At 44.2% G+C, this 14192-nt stretch overlaps 1 long non-coding RNA gene across 1 annotated transcript; it reads right to left on the bottom strand.

Annotated features, from left to right (window-relative positions):
- Positions 1 to 1916: 1916 nt before the first annotated feature.
- Positions 1917 to 12368, bottom strand: LOC121396993. The gene is made up of 4 exons (XR_005963312.1): positions 12140 to 12368; positions 11694 to 11843; positions 5944 to 6045; positions 1917 to 1971 (listed from the first exon to the last, which is right to left on the bottom strand). It is a non-coding gene; the product is annotated as an uncharacterized LOC121396993 (long non-coding RNA).
- Positions 12369 to 14192: the final 1824 nt, after the last annotated feature.

The raw sequence follows: 14192 nt of genomic DNA, 5'->3' as shown, positions 1-14192 counted from the left end.
CAAAATCCCAGAGTACGGAACAGAAAATTATATATATATATATATGGAGAAAACATTCCCCTATTCCTGAGAACATCTTGCCTTACTACACACACTATCCCATCGTTCTACTCACTACCAATAAGGTCATCTTGACTTACTATACACCCTATCCCACAGTTACAGTCTCTTTTTATAAGACCATCTTGCTGTATGTACATTAGAGGACTTTATAGACAAATAGCAGGGGATCTTTTTACCATAAAGTGGGATCACCCGCACCAGAGGCCGCGCCCTTCAGACTAGAAGAAAAGAACTTTTACTTGAAGCAACGTAGGGGGTTCTTCACAGTCAGGACAGTGAGGTTGTGGAATGCACTGCCCGGTGATGTTGTGATGGCTGATTCAGTTACATGCCTTTAAGGAATGGCTTGGATGATTTCTTGGACAGACATAATATCAAAGGCTATTGTAATACTAAGCTCTATAGTTAGTATAGATATGGGTATATAGAATTTATGTGAAAGTAGGGAGGGGTGTGGTGTATGGATGCTGGGTTTCATTTGGAGGGGTTGGACTGATAGACTTTGTCTTTACTATACACACTATTCCCCAGTAACATTTCATTCCCCTCATCTTTTTTTTCATTGATAGTTTTATGGAGTATTCAGGGAAAGAATTTGGAAGAGAAAGAATGAGAGAGGAAACAGAGAAAATTGAATCATGGGAGGAGAGTGAAGCGAGCGCCAAAGCTAGTGCGGCTATCCAAACGGCGGAAATGTGGAAGTGCCGAAAGCGAACAGCGAAAGGACCCGAAGCCACAAAAAACAGCAGAAGTGGCGAAAAGACCTGAAGCTACAAAAAATAGCCTAAGCCGAAGTCCTGAAAGCGGCGAAAAGACCCAAAGTCACAAAAGGAGACGAAGTCCTGAAGCCACAAGTTCAATTCTACTGAACACCAATTTGTGTTTTTTTTTTAATCCCTGGCCACCAATGTATTATTTTATTATTCTATAGGCCCCTGCTACCAATGTTTTTTTTTAAAAAATATTTTGGGGCCCCAATTTTTTTTTTAACTTTGTAAGGGGGGCCCTGGCACCAATGTTTTAAAAAAAAATATCTTTGGGGCTCCAATTTTTTTTAACCTGTAAGGGGGCCCTGGCATCAATATTTTAAAAAAAATATTTTTTGGGCCCCAATTTTTTTTTAAACTTATAAGGGGGGCCCTGACACCAATGTTTTTTTTATTTTTTATATATAACTTGTCTGGGGGGGTTTACTTTTTAGCGCTGATGTCTGTGTGGTCTTTGGGGCGGGATGGAGTGGGCTTGGATGGAGTGGGCGGGATCTGGGGTGGGGCTTGGGGCGCCAGTGAGGGAGGGGACAAGAAAATGTTGTTGTACGGGGCCCCGTGATTTCAAATGCGGCACGATACATAGATAGCTTTAAGAAGCGGTTGGATGGTGTTTAGAAAGGGAATACAGGGTTATGGAAGTTAGTTCATAGTACAGTTGATCCAGGGACTGTTTTGGAGTCAGGGAGGAATTTTTCGCCCTCTGAGGCAAATTGGAGAGGTTTCAAATGGGATGTTTTGCCTTCCTCTGGATCAGCTAGCAGTTAGGCAGGTTAAAATAGAGTTAAAAGTTTGAACTTGATGGAAGTGTCTTTTTTCAACCTAACTTACTATGTTACACCTTATTATACATACAATATTGCACGTGGGGCTGCAGGGAAAGCTGCAATTGCCCCATTATCTGTGTTGTTTCACCTGCAATTTCTTAAGAAATCAGAAGTTCTATGATCCGGAAGTCATCTCAACTGACATGTTTCTTAGATGTAACACTCACTGCCGGACTAAGTCTGAACCTGTTCTGTACGACCCAAAGCCATAATACTTACCATGAGAGTGTCCCAGGGAAATGTCTTGTCTTCCTCTGTCTTCTGATCTCAATTCCATCCCCTGCTCTTTTCTTCTGCTTCTTATCTGCATATTCCTGATAAAGACAAATGTATGAACATTATCAATAAAAATACCTATATCAGGATTTTTTTGGACAACTTACTTTTCAAAAGGTCCAGTCATTTTTGTACAATTAGTGTGCTTGCAATGAAGCACCGGCTGATTTCCACCCGCTCGTTTATAGTACTAAATGACAAAGCACAGAGGACTTCACCCGCACAGTGCCCTAGATGTACTTAAAATGATACACTTCCTGGTTCTAACCCGCACTGTTCTCTTAATGTGCTTCTCATTTGGCACCCCGGAATATAGCCGCTCAGTTTTCTTGGTGTGCGCGTATCACCATGTACTGTAGGGGAAAGTTTAAAGGTCTCGGCAGAAGTGAATTCAGACTCTCAGCATAGCGTAAACCACTCGCTTCCACCCAAACAAACCCTTCCGCCCATTCACCAACCCGCAACTTAAATGGACCGTCTCCCTGCCTAATAGTTTAAAAATTAGTAGCTTTGTCAAAGGCGGGGCGTTTCCCTGCTTGGGTAAAGGAGCGGGTTGCCTGCATGGGTAAAGGGGTGGGCGGGTTGCCTGAGTGGGTAAAGCGTGGGTGACTTTTCTACATAAGTAAAGGGGGTGGGCGGGTTACAGGCATGGGTAAAGGGACGGGCATATTGCCAGCGTGGGTAAATGGGCATGTGGTTTCCTGCATGGGCAAAGAGGCCGGATTCCCTGTGTGGGTAAAGGAGAAGGCGGGTTTCCTGCATGTGTAAAGGGGCGGGTGAATTGCCTACATGGGTAAAGGGGCGGATGGGTTTCCTGAATAGGTAAAGGGGCAGGCGGGCTCCCTGCGTTGGTAAAGGGGCGGATGGGTTTCCTGAATCGGTAAAGGGGCAGATGGGCTCCCTGCATTGGTAAAGGGGCGGGTGGGTTTCCTGCATGGGTAAAGGGGTGGGCAGGTTCCATGCATGGGTAAAGGGGCAGGCGGGTTCCATACGTGGGTAAAGTGGCGGACGGGTTCCCTGCGTGGGTAAAGGGGTGGGCAGGTTTCCTGCGTGGGTAAAGGGGTGGGCAGGTTTCCTGCGTGGGTGAAGAGGCGGGTGGTTTGCCTGCATGGGTAAAGGGGCAGGCAGTTCCCTGCATGGGTTAAGGTGTGGGCAGGTTCTCTGCGTGGGTAAAGGGGCGGGTGGGTTTTCTGCATGGGTAAAGGGGTGGGCTGGCAGGTTCCCTGTGTGGGTAAAGGAGCAGGCGGGTTCCCTGCATGGGTTAAGGAGCGGGCGAGTTGCCTGCATTGGTAAAGGAGCGGGCTGGGGTGGGCAGGTTCCATGCATGGTAAAGGGTCAGGCGGGTTCCCTGCATGGGTAAAGGGGTGGGCTGGTTCCCTGCATGGGTAAAGGGGTGGGTTGCCTGCAAGGGTAAAGGGGCGGGTTGCCTGCGAGGGTAAAGGGGTGGGAGTGGGCGGGTTCCATGCATGGGTAAAGGGGCAAACGGGTTCCCTGCGTGGGTAAAGGGGTGGATGGGTTTCCTGAATCGGTAAAGGGGCAGATGGGCTCCCTGCATTGGTAAAGGGGCGGGTGGGTTTCCTGCATGGGTAAAGGGGTGGGCAGGTTCCATGCATGGGTAAAGGGGCAGGCGGGTTCCATACGTGGGTAAAGTGGCGGACGGGTTCCCTGCGTGGGTAAAGGGGTGGGCAGGTTTCCTGCGTGGGTAAAGGGGTGGGCAGGTTTCCTGCGTGGGTGAAGAGGCGGGTGGTTTGCCTGCATGGGTAAAGGGGCAGGCAGTTCCCTGCATGGGTTAAGGTGTGGGCAGGTTCTCTGCGTGGGTAAAGGGGCGGGTGGGTTTTCTGCATGGGTAAAGGGTGGGCTGGCAGGTTCCCTGTGTGGGTAAAGGAGCAGGCGGGTTCCCTGCATGGGTTAAGGAGCGGGCGAGTTGCCTGCATTGGTAAAGGAGCGGGCTGGGGTGGGCAGGTTCCATGCATGGTAAAGGGTCAGGCGGGTTCCCTGCATGGGTAAAGGGGTGGGCTGGTTCCCTGCATGGGTAAAGGGGTGGGTTGCCTGCAAGGGTAAAGGGCGGGTTGCCTGCGAGGGTAAAGGGGTGGGAGTGGGCGGGTTCCATGCATGGGTAAAGGGGCAAACGGGTTCCCTGCGTGGGTAAAGGGGTGGGCGGGTTCCCTGCGTGTGTAAAAGGGCGGGTGGGTTTCCTACATGAGTAATTGGGTGGGCGGGTTCCATGCATGGGCAAAGAGGCGGGTTCCCTCTGTGGGTAAAGAGGCGTTTTCCATGTGTGGGTAACGGGGTGGGCGGGATCCCTGTGTGGGTAAAAGGGGCGGGTGGGTTCCCTGCGTTGGTAAAGGGGCAGAACAGCCTCTTTATTAGAGAGAAAATAGGTGCTCGCTGTGTTTTACTCCTCTGGGATTGTCTCCCCTGAGGGGCAAGATGTTTACTACAAGTGACACACGGGTGCTGCTGTGTATTATTGGCACCTGGTGTTCTGGGTCATTATAATTATATCTTCATAATCATTATTAATATAATTATGGGAAAAAAGATGCCTGATGTCGGGCTGCCCCTTACCTGCCCTTATGTTGGGGAGATTCCCCTGGTGGGAAGGAGCACAGCTTACAAGCAGGCATCAAGGAGGGAGGGCAGATGCAGGGTGGGGTGCAGCCCACAAGCAGGAAAACAAATCTGTTATACCCTCTCTCATTGCATAACAGCCACCAGTGGGAGTTATCTGCTGACTGGCGCCTTTGGCAACACACCCTCTGTGGGGGCCAATAATGACTTTCTCTGGCCACAAAGTGAAAGTCACAGGATTGAACATTTCATGGGACGGAGAACTAATCACCACCTGTTCCTTCGACAGAACCTTCAAGCTGTTGGTCTGATATACAGTAACCCCCCATAGTGACTCTTCAGGGTGTGTAGATAATTGAAATAGATGTTTCTAAATCCTGACTGCCAGGTGTGTGGCCCTCTTGCTACAACTCCCATATCCTCCATATCTAACATGTGACTTATGGTACATATACTGCAATAACTAATGCAGCCATTGAGGGAAGCTTAAACTGCCTTTTCCATTCAGTACCATGGACAGCACTCTGTGGCTGCAGCTCCTATTGATTGACACACTGGTTGGTGGCACCGCTGTCACAGCAAAGAGTCAGTTCTATACACCTACAGATAACAATTTTATAACATTATTCCTATTAGATATCCTTGTACCACGGATATAGGCTGACTCTGTGGTCGGACATCTATACGTATAGTTTTATCTAAGTATGTGGCATATGGGGCCCCAAAATGAAGACACCCATTTGAGCTTTCAGTTCTGTCATTCCAAATACTGCAAAATCAACACATTTACAGATTTCTTTTGAGGGGCAGAGGTAGAAAAGGCTACATTAACACCAAAAAACATATATTTTTGGAAAGTACACATTCCACTGAATCCCAATAACTGTAGATATGCTCGTCTTTCTACTCCAAAGCATCAAGCCGCAAACCTTTCCTAAATTTTTATATTTGGTTACATTTCCAAAAATCCCCTCAAAGTTTTCACCTTGAAGTACCTTATCTCTCAAATACTATTAGTTACCAAGATAAAAAAAAAAATCTAGCGCAGAGAGCACATTGGCCCTGGACCCCTCCGCCAACATTGTGGACCTCCCCCTTGACTCCCTCTGTTGCAAAAAGATGAGCACACGAGGGGGGGCAGCAAGCTTCCTCAGGCAGCGGAGAGAAAGAAGTTGGGTCTGAAAGGACAATGTAGAGCCAAGGGTTGGAAATATAATGAAACTAATAACGAGGACATGCCAGTGGGTCCCAGTTCCCCCCAGTTCTGACACTGCCTGTCAAATAAATACATATCTGGCTGCTGTCTATCTGCTGTATAGTATAATAAATAAACATTCTCAACCCTTATCTATGAATTACTTCTATAGCCCACTACCAGAAATTGTCTTATTGGGTAAAGCCTGAGCATGTTCTGTACCAACAAAAGCCATAATACTTACCATGAGAGTGTCCCGGGAAATGTCTTGTCTTCTTCTGTATTATGATCTTAATTCCATCCATTCTGCTTTATCTCTTTTCTTCTGCTTCTTACTGGCATATTCCTGATAAAGACAAATGAATGGAAATTGTTAATAAAAAAAAACCAGGGTTTTTTTGGGGCTACTTAAGATTTCCAAATCTGCCATAATTAGTGTGCAATCCCACTAATTCAATAACATTGAATAAAACCACCATGCTTACGCAGCCCTAATGCTAAGGGGACCTGTCACCACATTCCCCTCTAAAGGACTGAGCAGTGACTATAAGAAAACTAATCCTATGTTAACCAGGCCTTACAGTTCCTACTTACTTGGGTCCTGGCTGTGGTTCTCCTGCAAAGTGGCTTCTTCAATAGATGTTCCTCCTCTGATGCACATCTGCCCCTGTGACTTGTCTCCTTTCATATTCTTCTAAACTCCACCCTCTTAGAACCTCCTATGTGTCTCACTACTCCCTCTAGTGGCCAAACACTATATATACAGCTAATGTCTAATCTAACCCATCTCTACACTGCCATCTAGGGGAAGGGGAAAATGGTAATTACTCTACAACAGCTTTAACCCTTTCACTGCAGGCCGATATGGCCGATTTGAAATCAAAAACCATCACGTTTCACATAATACAATCACACATATCAGGCACATCATTTATGTTATGTACGAGACACAGTATATTTGGAAAGTTTAATTTCTCCTCAACACATCAATACCAAATAATATAATTTAATGAATATTTCTCACTTGTATAGATCAAAACTCCAAGCAGTTCACTACTAAAATTCCAAAGCACTGCTGCCCAAAACTCCATAAGTTTGATGTCAAGGCCAAACATTCAACTAACAGTATGTTTACCCTAGAAAACTACACATTATTAGAAGGAGCAGATTCTGGCAAATAATAAGAACATATATCTATGTACTAGTGATGTGCGGGCCGGCCCGATACCCACGGGTTTACCCTCTGATCTCCCCACCCGCCACTGTCAAATGCCGGCTTTCGACTTCGTCTTTTATAGACGCTGCACATGCTCGGGTCGGCGCGGGTCTATAAAAGCAACCCGGAAGTCGGATGCGGCGGGCACGGGCTAAGGGAGGGCGGGTATCTACTATGTACTCCAAACTACCAAGTTGCAATTCATTTCTAAAAATCATAATTTTTTTATAGAAACTAGTGAATTTTTTGAAAAATGACCTCAACGATTCTAGTCTACAGCATCATATATGCCACATATCATTGGTTACCAAGGTAAAACACTCTATGAATGCCAGGATTCCACTGAACAGTTTTATGCCCAATGTGTATGGGTTTATGTAAGTATACTGCATATAGGGGCCTCAAAATGTAGACAGCCCATACGAGCAACCTGTAAGTCTACTTACCACCCTGGTGATTTGGGGTATATTTCAACGCATTCCTGCAGGGGAACAGTTGAGTCTTGGTCATCACTGGTTGCGTGCGTATCTTGACGTGTGCGTGGATGTTCGTGTGTCGCAGTGCATCACTGACCATGTGAATAGATGCTGGGATAATATTTGGACGGCAAGTACACTAACCGGTTGCTAGGTTGTTCCACAAAAACAGCAACAATCGCAGACACTGTCTTGCCTTACTAAAAACTATCCCACAGTAACAGCAACAAATCCCGGAGATAATCTTGCTTTACTAAACACTATCCAACAGTAACAGCAACAATCCTGGAGACCATCTTGCCTTATTATACACTACCCCACAGTCACAGCAATAATCCTGGAGATCATCTTGCGTAACTAAATACTATCCCACAGTAACAGTATCAATCCCTGAGACGATCTTACCCTACTAAACACTATCCCACAGATACAACAATCCCAGAAAACTGTCCTGTCTTACTAAAACACTATCCCACAGTTACAGCAACAATCCTGGAGACCATCTTGCCCTATTATCAGAACAAGGGAATGCAATGCTGTATTTTGCTAATACCATGTACAGGGAGCGAGGGGTCCAGTCGAGTCTCAATCAGCTGTTTCATTGGCACTCGAGAGGTTGGCATCAGTCTGAGAGACACTAGAGTGATGGCCAACAGCACACTGCCTTTATAGTGGGCTCTCATTTGGTAATGTTTTGATTATATTATTATCATAACATAACCATAGTAGGTGTCAGAGTTGTAGTATTGACAAATATTTTAGTGAATACATTATGTATGTATTATGTATCAGGATTAGTACTTCTTCCTAATGAATTTCTTAGTATATGACTAAAGGACCTGATATATAAGAGCTCCCTACAGACAGCACTGCCTACCTGCCCCGCCACCTGCTCTTCTGCACCCAGTGAGGTGGGACCAGTGGGGTACAGCTGTTTGCCACTTCGGCACTACTATCACCTTGAGTGAGGATCTCAGGCACTTCCCTTCAGCTTCAATTGTGAAAGCAAAGAGAGGACAAACACTAGCATAGAAGCCGTGGTGTAACGCGAGTGTGTTGGGCCCCCCTGCAATGCGGGGCACATCTGCAGAAGGGAGATAGGGGAAAGTGCTGTGTTGGACTTAAATATTTTTTGTCATGCCAGACTCTTCACCTGACATATGGATATTCCAGTGCAGGAGATTCATCTTTATCTCTAGTGTGAGGCAGGTGGGTTCAGCGCTTGGCCGTTGCAAACATCAGATTATTGATTACACAGAAGCCTGGCAAGTATCTGGTCCATTTGGCAAAAAGCTTGATCTTGCTGGGGGGTCTTATTTACAAAGGCCCTGGACGCATAAATCTGATGCAAGAAACAGAGAGCTGGTGGCTGCAAAACAGCCCTGTCTTTACTAGCACCCTGCACACACTGGCACTCCCTAACTTGCATGTTTGGAGAAGAATTCGGCCGAAACCAAATCCTGCTTAAAAAGGCCGAATCGTGAACCGAATACTGGATTCTGTGCATCCCTGATGTAAATATCACTGGCAAGCTACTGCACCACTACTGCAGGGAGACCATTATCCTCAATGTGAGTGCTTATCACTCTGGTGCAGTGAACTTGATGGTCTATGGACTTGCAGCATCTTGGTAAGACATCAAATAGGTTTGGAAATGTACGACCTAAACCTTGTCTATCTAATTCTATAGAAATACTGTTTATTATCCACTACGGGTAAGACTGTGCAATATAATAGCTGTCGATTGTAGCCGGTGTGCAAGACAATTCTGGGCAGAGGGGGAAGCCTTTGGGATGTCACTTTCAAGGGCCCATTAGGCTCAAAGTAGCCGGATGCTTTCACGGGTAGCATCTCAAACAAGGAACAATTGCACAACCCTATTCCTGTACGTACAACAGACCTACATTGCTAAATCCCAATTCCCCAATGTACCCAACAGCCTGTCATAGACTATTGGTCCTTGACAATACATAACTCCACATGGGAGAGGCAAAGCCAAAACTATTGAGTTATTTGTCTCTCTACAAGTGACTTTCAGAATATACAATATTTGGCATTGAAGCTGTGGTCATGGAGGCCCAGCAACTATTCAGATGATTAGGAAGAAAATAATAAAAACAGCTCCTTCTATAATTGCAAGAAACTGAATGTGGCCACCCAGTCAGACACAACATAGCAAAACTATTGCAGATCATGACTTATTCTGGCAGTGAAGCAGGCAATACAACCACAGCAACACATATAAAAGTAACTATTGCCATTTTGTCCTAGTTTAACCTCCTAGGAACCTACAAATCGTTCTCTGGGAAGATTAAGGGGCAGATATACATAGGGGTCGAATATCAAGGGTTAATTAACCCTCGATAATCGACTGCCGAATGTAAATCCTTCGACTTCAAATATCGAAGTCGAAGGATTTACCGGCAAATAGTTTGATCGAATTTTAATCCATCAATTGAACGATTTTTCTTCGACCAACAAATTGCCAGGAAGCCTATGGGGACCTTCCCCATAGGCTAACATTGCACCTCGGTAGGTTTTAGGTGGCGAAGTAGGGGTCGAAGTTTTTTTTATAAAGAGACAGTACTTCGATTATCGAATGGTCCGAATATATCGAACGATTTTTAGTTTGAATCGTTCGATTCAAAGTCGTAGTCGAAGGTGTAAGTAGCCAAAGTTTTTTTTTAATTCTATTCCTTCACTCGAGCTAAGTAAATGGGCATACGTGCAAAGAGAAAGTGTCACTACATGTAGCACTATAATGGCAAATTTTAATATCAAAGACATGCCAGGAAAAAAACAGTTTCTAAGAACAAATATATATAGTAATGGTGGTATTTTGGTATAAAGCTGTAGCAAATAAGGTGACTTTTAGAACCTGTTTAGTAACACGTTTTTAAATGGTAAAGAATAGGATGCCATTAGTGCTGATAATTATTATTATAAACATTGCAGGACAGTAAGGACATGGCCACAAATATTATACCCACTGGTGTAACTTTGCTGCAGGTAAGAGAGCGGCTGGGGAGGATGTTTTTTTAATTAGCGATTAGAGGAACCAGATCCCACAGTCCGGGCCACCCTGTTCCTCAGGGCCCCCTGCTACTTCGGGGTCTGCTTCCTATATGTTACGTCACTGATTACACTCCACCAAAAAGACAAACATTATACTTGCTGGCCATTCATATGCAAAAAAAAGTCCTATAATATGACCCAACAGAGAAATGCAAGCTGAAGGATAAACATTTTTTTAAAAATAAAGGAATGCACCCCCAAACAAACATTACAGATTAAAGACAAATATTCACAGGCCTGTATCAGAATGCCATTTTTCTTAACTCATTCCTCTCCTCCAAGTAACTGATTATGGGAGTCAAAAATAAAGCTCTGCATCTACCTCTGCAGATTGAGGCTGTGCTCAGAGAGTGAGATACATCTGTTTTTACCACATCACAACTCAATAAGCTTTCTGTTCAATAATAGAGAGAGGTTAGGTCTTCCACTGATGACTCAGCTTGCACTACAGTATAACTGCTGGGACAGTGTAGCAATTTCTTGAGGATTTTTTCCAAAAAATTGTGGGCAACCCAGCCATAAGGAAGAGGCTCACTGGGTCATTGGGAATAATCCACATTTCATCGGTGGACCCTTTCAAAGTAACCCTGGCTGTGCATGCTAATTACTCTAGTCACTATATATGTCACTATATATGGCAGAAAAAATGAAGCAGTGGTTTGTCTGACTTACTAGTGTTGAAATGCTTCTGCATTTGTAAACAGCTTAATTATGCCAGGAGCCAGGTTTGATCCCAGCCAGGGCACTATCTGCTAGTAGTTTGTATGTTCTCCCAGAGACTGTGTGGGTTTTTCTCTTTTTCTTTGTACGTGTGTGTTAGTGCAAAAAGTGTGTGTTTGAGTGTGTTAACGCTAACCAGGTAGCAGATCTGTCCTCTGCAACGTGGGACGGGCTGGAGGCGCTGCAGGAAGTTGTCCCTCAGAGATCCAGGTTGGGAGTCGTCGCTGGGGGGAGGGAGAAGTGCGGGCAGCAGAACGTGCCCCCCACTTTCTGACCATCCAGCTCTTTGCTTAGGGCAATAACAACATATATACATAACATTAACATGCCCTTATATCAGAACCTGCTTTTACAGTCTGTCCATGGATTGTAATCATATAGAAGGATGCTGCATAGATATTAGACTATAGATATCATTCTGACAGTAGTTTCTCTGTATTGGACCAGAATATCAATGACTGCGTTTTTCTTTATGTTAAAAGTGTACATAATCCTAATCACTCTTACCAGCAGTTGTTCATCAGCATGTACACTCTTTCAGAAGACATCTTGGGTCTGAAGAGCCTCAGTCCAGCTGAGATTTTTCCACAGCCTCGGAGTTGAAAAAATGTTCAAATGGTATCTTGCCCTTGCTGAACACCTCCCACACGAACACTCCTAAAGGAGAGAGAAAAGAAAGGTTTGATTAGACTGATCCACCAGACAGCTGGGCTAAACACTGACCCACACATTATAGTCTTCAAACCATGATATGCAGAAAACACGATACACCAATATTTTACTATTACTGTAGCCATTTCATGAGCTAAAGGGGGCCCTGGCCAGAGGAAGGACCTTCAAATGAGGCTTGTATTAATAAAGTATGACAACCGCTGCTTTATACAATAATTTATGGTGGAGTTTGAAATTGTCTCTTTATTGTGGCTTCTGAACCTGAAATTAGTTGCACTTACCCGGCCACCCCAAAATTTGAAACCATGATGACCAATGATTCCCCACCAGGCATGCAGTCTATTAGAGAAAAGGACAAGACTACGTTTGGATCACAGGAGAATGAATAAAAAACAGTTTTATCAGTTCTGAAGTTATTAAAAAGGCATGATATGGACAGGTGATGGTTACAAATACATCTCTAGTTGCTATGGGTTACAGGGCTTGGGAAAATTATCAGATTTTATAAATAATCAGTCCTACTTATATAAGCATCTTGGCCTCCTCCACAAAGTCCACACCTCAAGATATCATCCCTTCCCAAATCATTTTTACTGCCGTTCTGTGAACCTTAAATGAATTCTTATGGATCACGGTAATAGAAACAGTTTTTGGGGATAAATATGGCAGCAAAGTAACTGCACTGACTCAATAGGCCACACATACAAAGCAATGCTCTGTGTACGTAATAAGATATGTATGTACTGCACATCAAAGCAGAAATAAATGCCCATATGAACATTACTCTTATGAACCCTACTTACAGGGTACACTTCCCCTTTAAGAGCAGGGAACAGAGTTGACTTCCTTCCTAGTGCTGTGGCAGTTGGTTCAGGTCCGTTGGTTGCCATCGTGGTGAGTGGTAAGTGTATATTCTCTCTGGGAGAGATTCTTTGTCAAATAATGCTTATTTTAATGAAAAAATAGGGGAAATTGTTGGGTGACATCCCCAGACTAACAGATATTGATCCTCTTACTGATTTTAGTGAATTTAGAACATTTTCCCAGAAAATGGGTCTTTGGAGACGCCTTTAATCTTAGTGCTGGTTGGGAGATACAGACTCAGGATTTGGCAGCTATACAGGACTGACAGCAAATTTACATGTTTTCTACAGTAACTCCATAAGAAGGGTAGCATTTGGGGACCCCTGTGCCTCATGATAAAATACTTATTTTTTATGCCCAGTATTGACAAGCTCCTTAGGGGTTTTGCAACTCAGCCCCTTGGGTATCTGCCCTGCTCTTATGTACCAGCCTTAACATGTAACTGAATTTAATGGAATAAATAGCAATGCTTCTTCCTTTTACACATTAACATTTATTTATAAGTCTCATGGTTTAAGAGCAGAGATGATAAGTGACATTACCCCATAGGGATTTGACAGTTGGTTTGGTCCGTTGGTTGTTTGGAGTGGTAAATGTGAGAGATTTTCTGACCAATACCCCTTATTTTAGTAAAAAAAGGGGGGGTAGTTGGGGGACAGACAAGCGGATGTTGATCCTCTTACTGATTTTAGAGAATGTTCCCCTAAAAATGGGATTTGGAGATGCCGTTAATCTTAGTGCAGAGATGAGAGGTGACTTTACCCCCAGGGATTTGACAGTTGGTTTGGTCCGTTGGTTGGTTGGAGTGGTAAATATGAGAGATTTTTATGACCAATAACCCTTATTTTAGTAAAAAAAAGGGGGGGTAGTTGGGGGACAGACAAGCGGATGTTGATCCTCTTACTGATTTTAGAGAATTTCCCTCTAAAATAGGATTTGAAAATGCCTTTAATCTTAGTGCAAAGATGAGAGGTGACTTTTACCCCAGGGATTTGACTGTTGGTTTGGTCCGTTGGTTGGTTGGACTAGTAAATGTTAACAAACCTTAACATGAATTTAATGGAATACATAGCAATGTTTATTGCTTTTCATGTCCTTTCCCTTCAAATGTCCTGGCTGTGGAGGAGGGGGGGGCAACAGGGTACAAGGTAGGGAAAGCATTGATTACAATAATAGGCAAAGGGGGTAGGCAAAGATGAACACTGGACAATCTGCACCTGGCCAGTGATCTTATGTACAATACATTAATTCTCACTATACCAATGCTCATTTCTGATTGGCTGCTGTGAGGTACTGTATTGTATAAAGTGTCTGTGTAGGGTAAAATGGGCAGATCTCTGCTTTTCCTCTGTACTTTATGGGAAATATTAAGTGTTAAATGCATTATCCTTGAAACTAATTTGTCAATTTATTCTCTTCCCTATACAGATTGCTACAGTGGACGGATTGCTTTTTTTAGCAAATTACCAG

Source organism: Xenopus laevis, chromosome 8L, assembly GCF_017654675.1.
Source record: "Xenopus laevis strain J_2021 chromosome 8L, Xenopus_laevis_v10.1, whole genome shotgun sequence".
In the NCBI taxonomy this organism is placed as follows: Eukaryota; Metazoa; Chordata; class Amphibia; order Anura; family Pipidae; genus Xenopus; species Xenopus laevis.
Note: the sequence above shows the minus strand (reverse complement) of the source record. Positions and strands in the feature narration are given on the sequence as shown.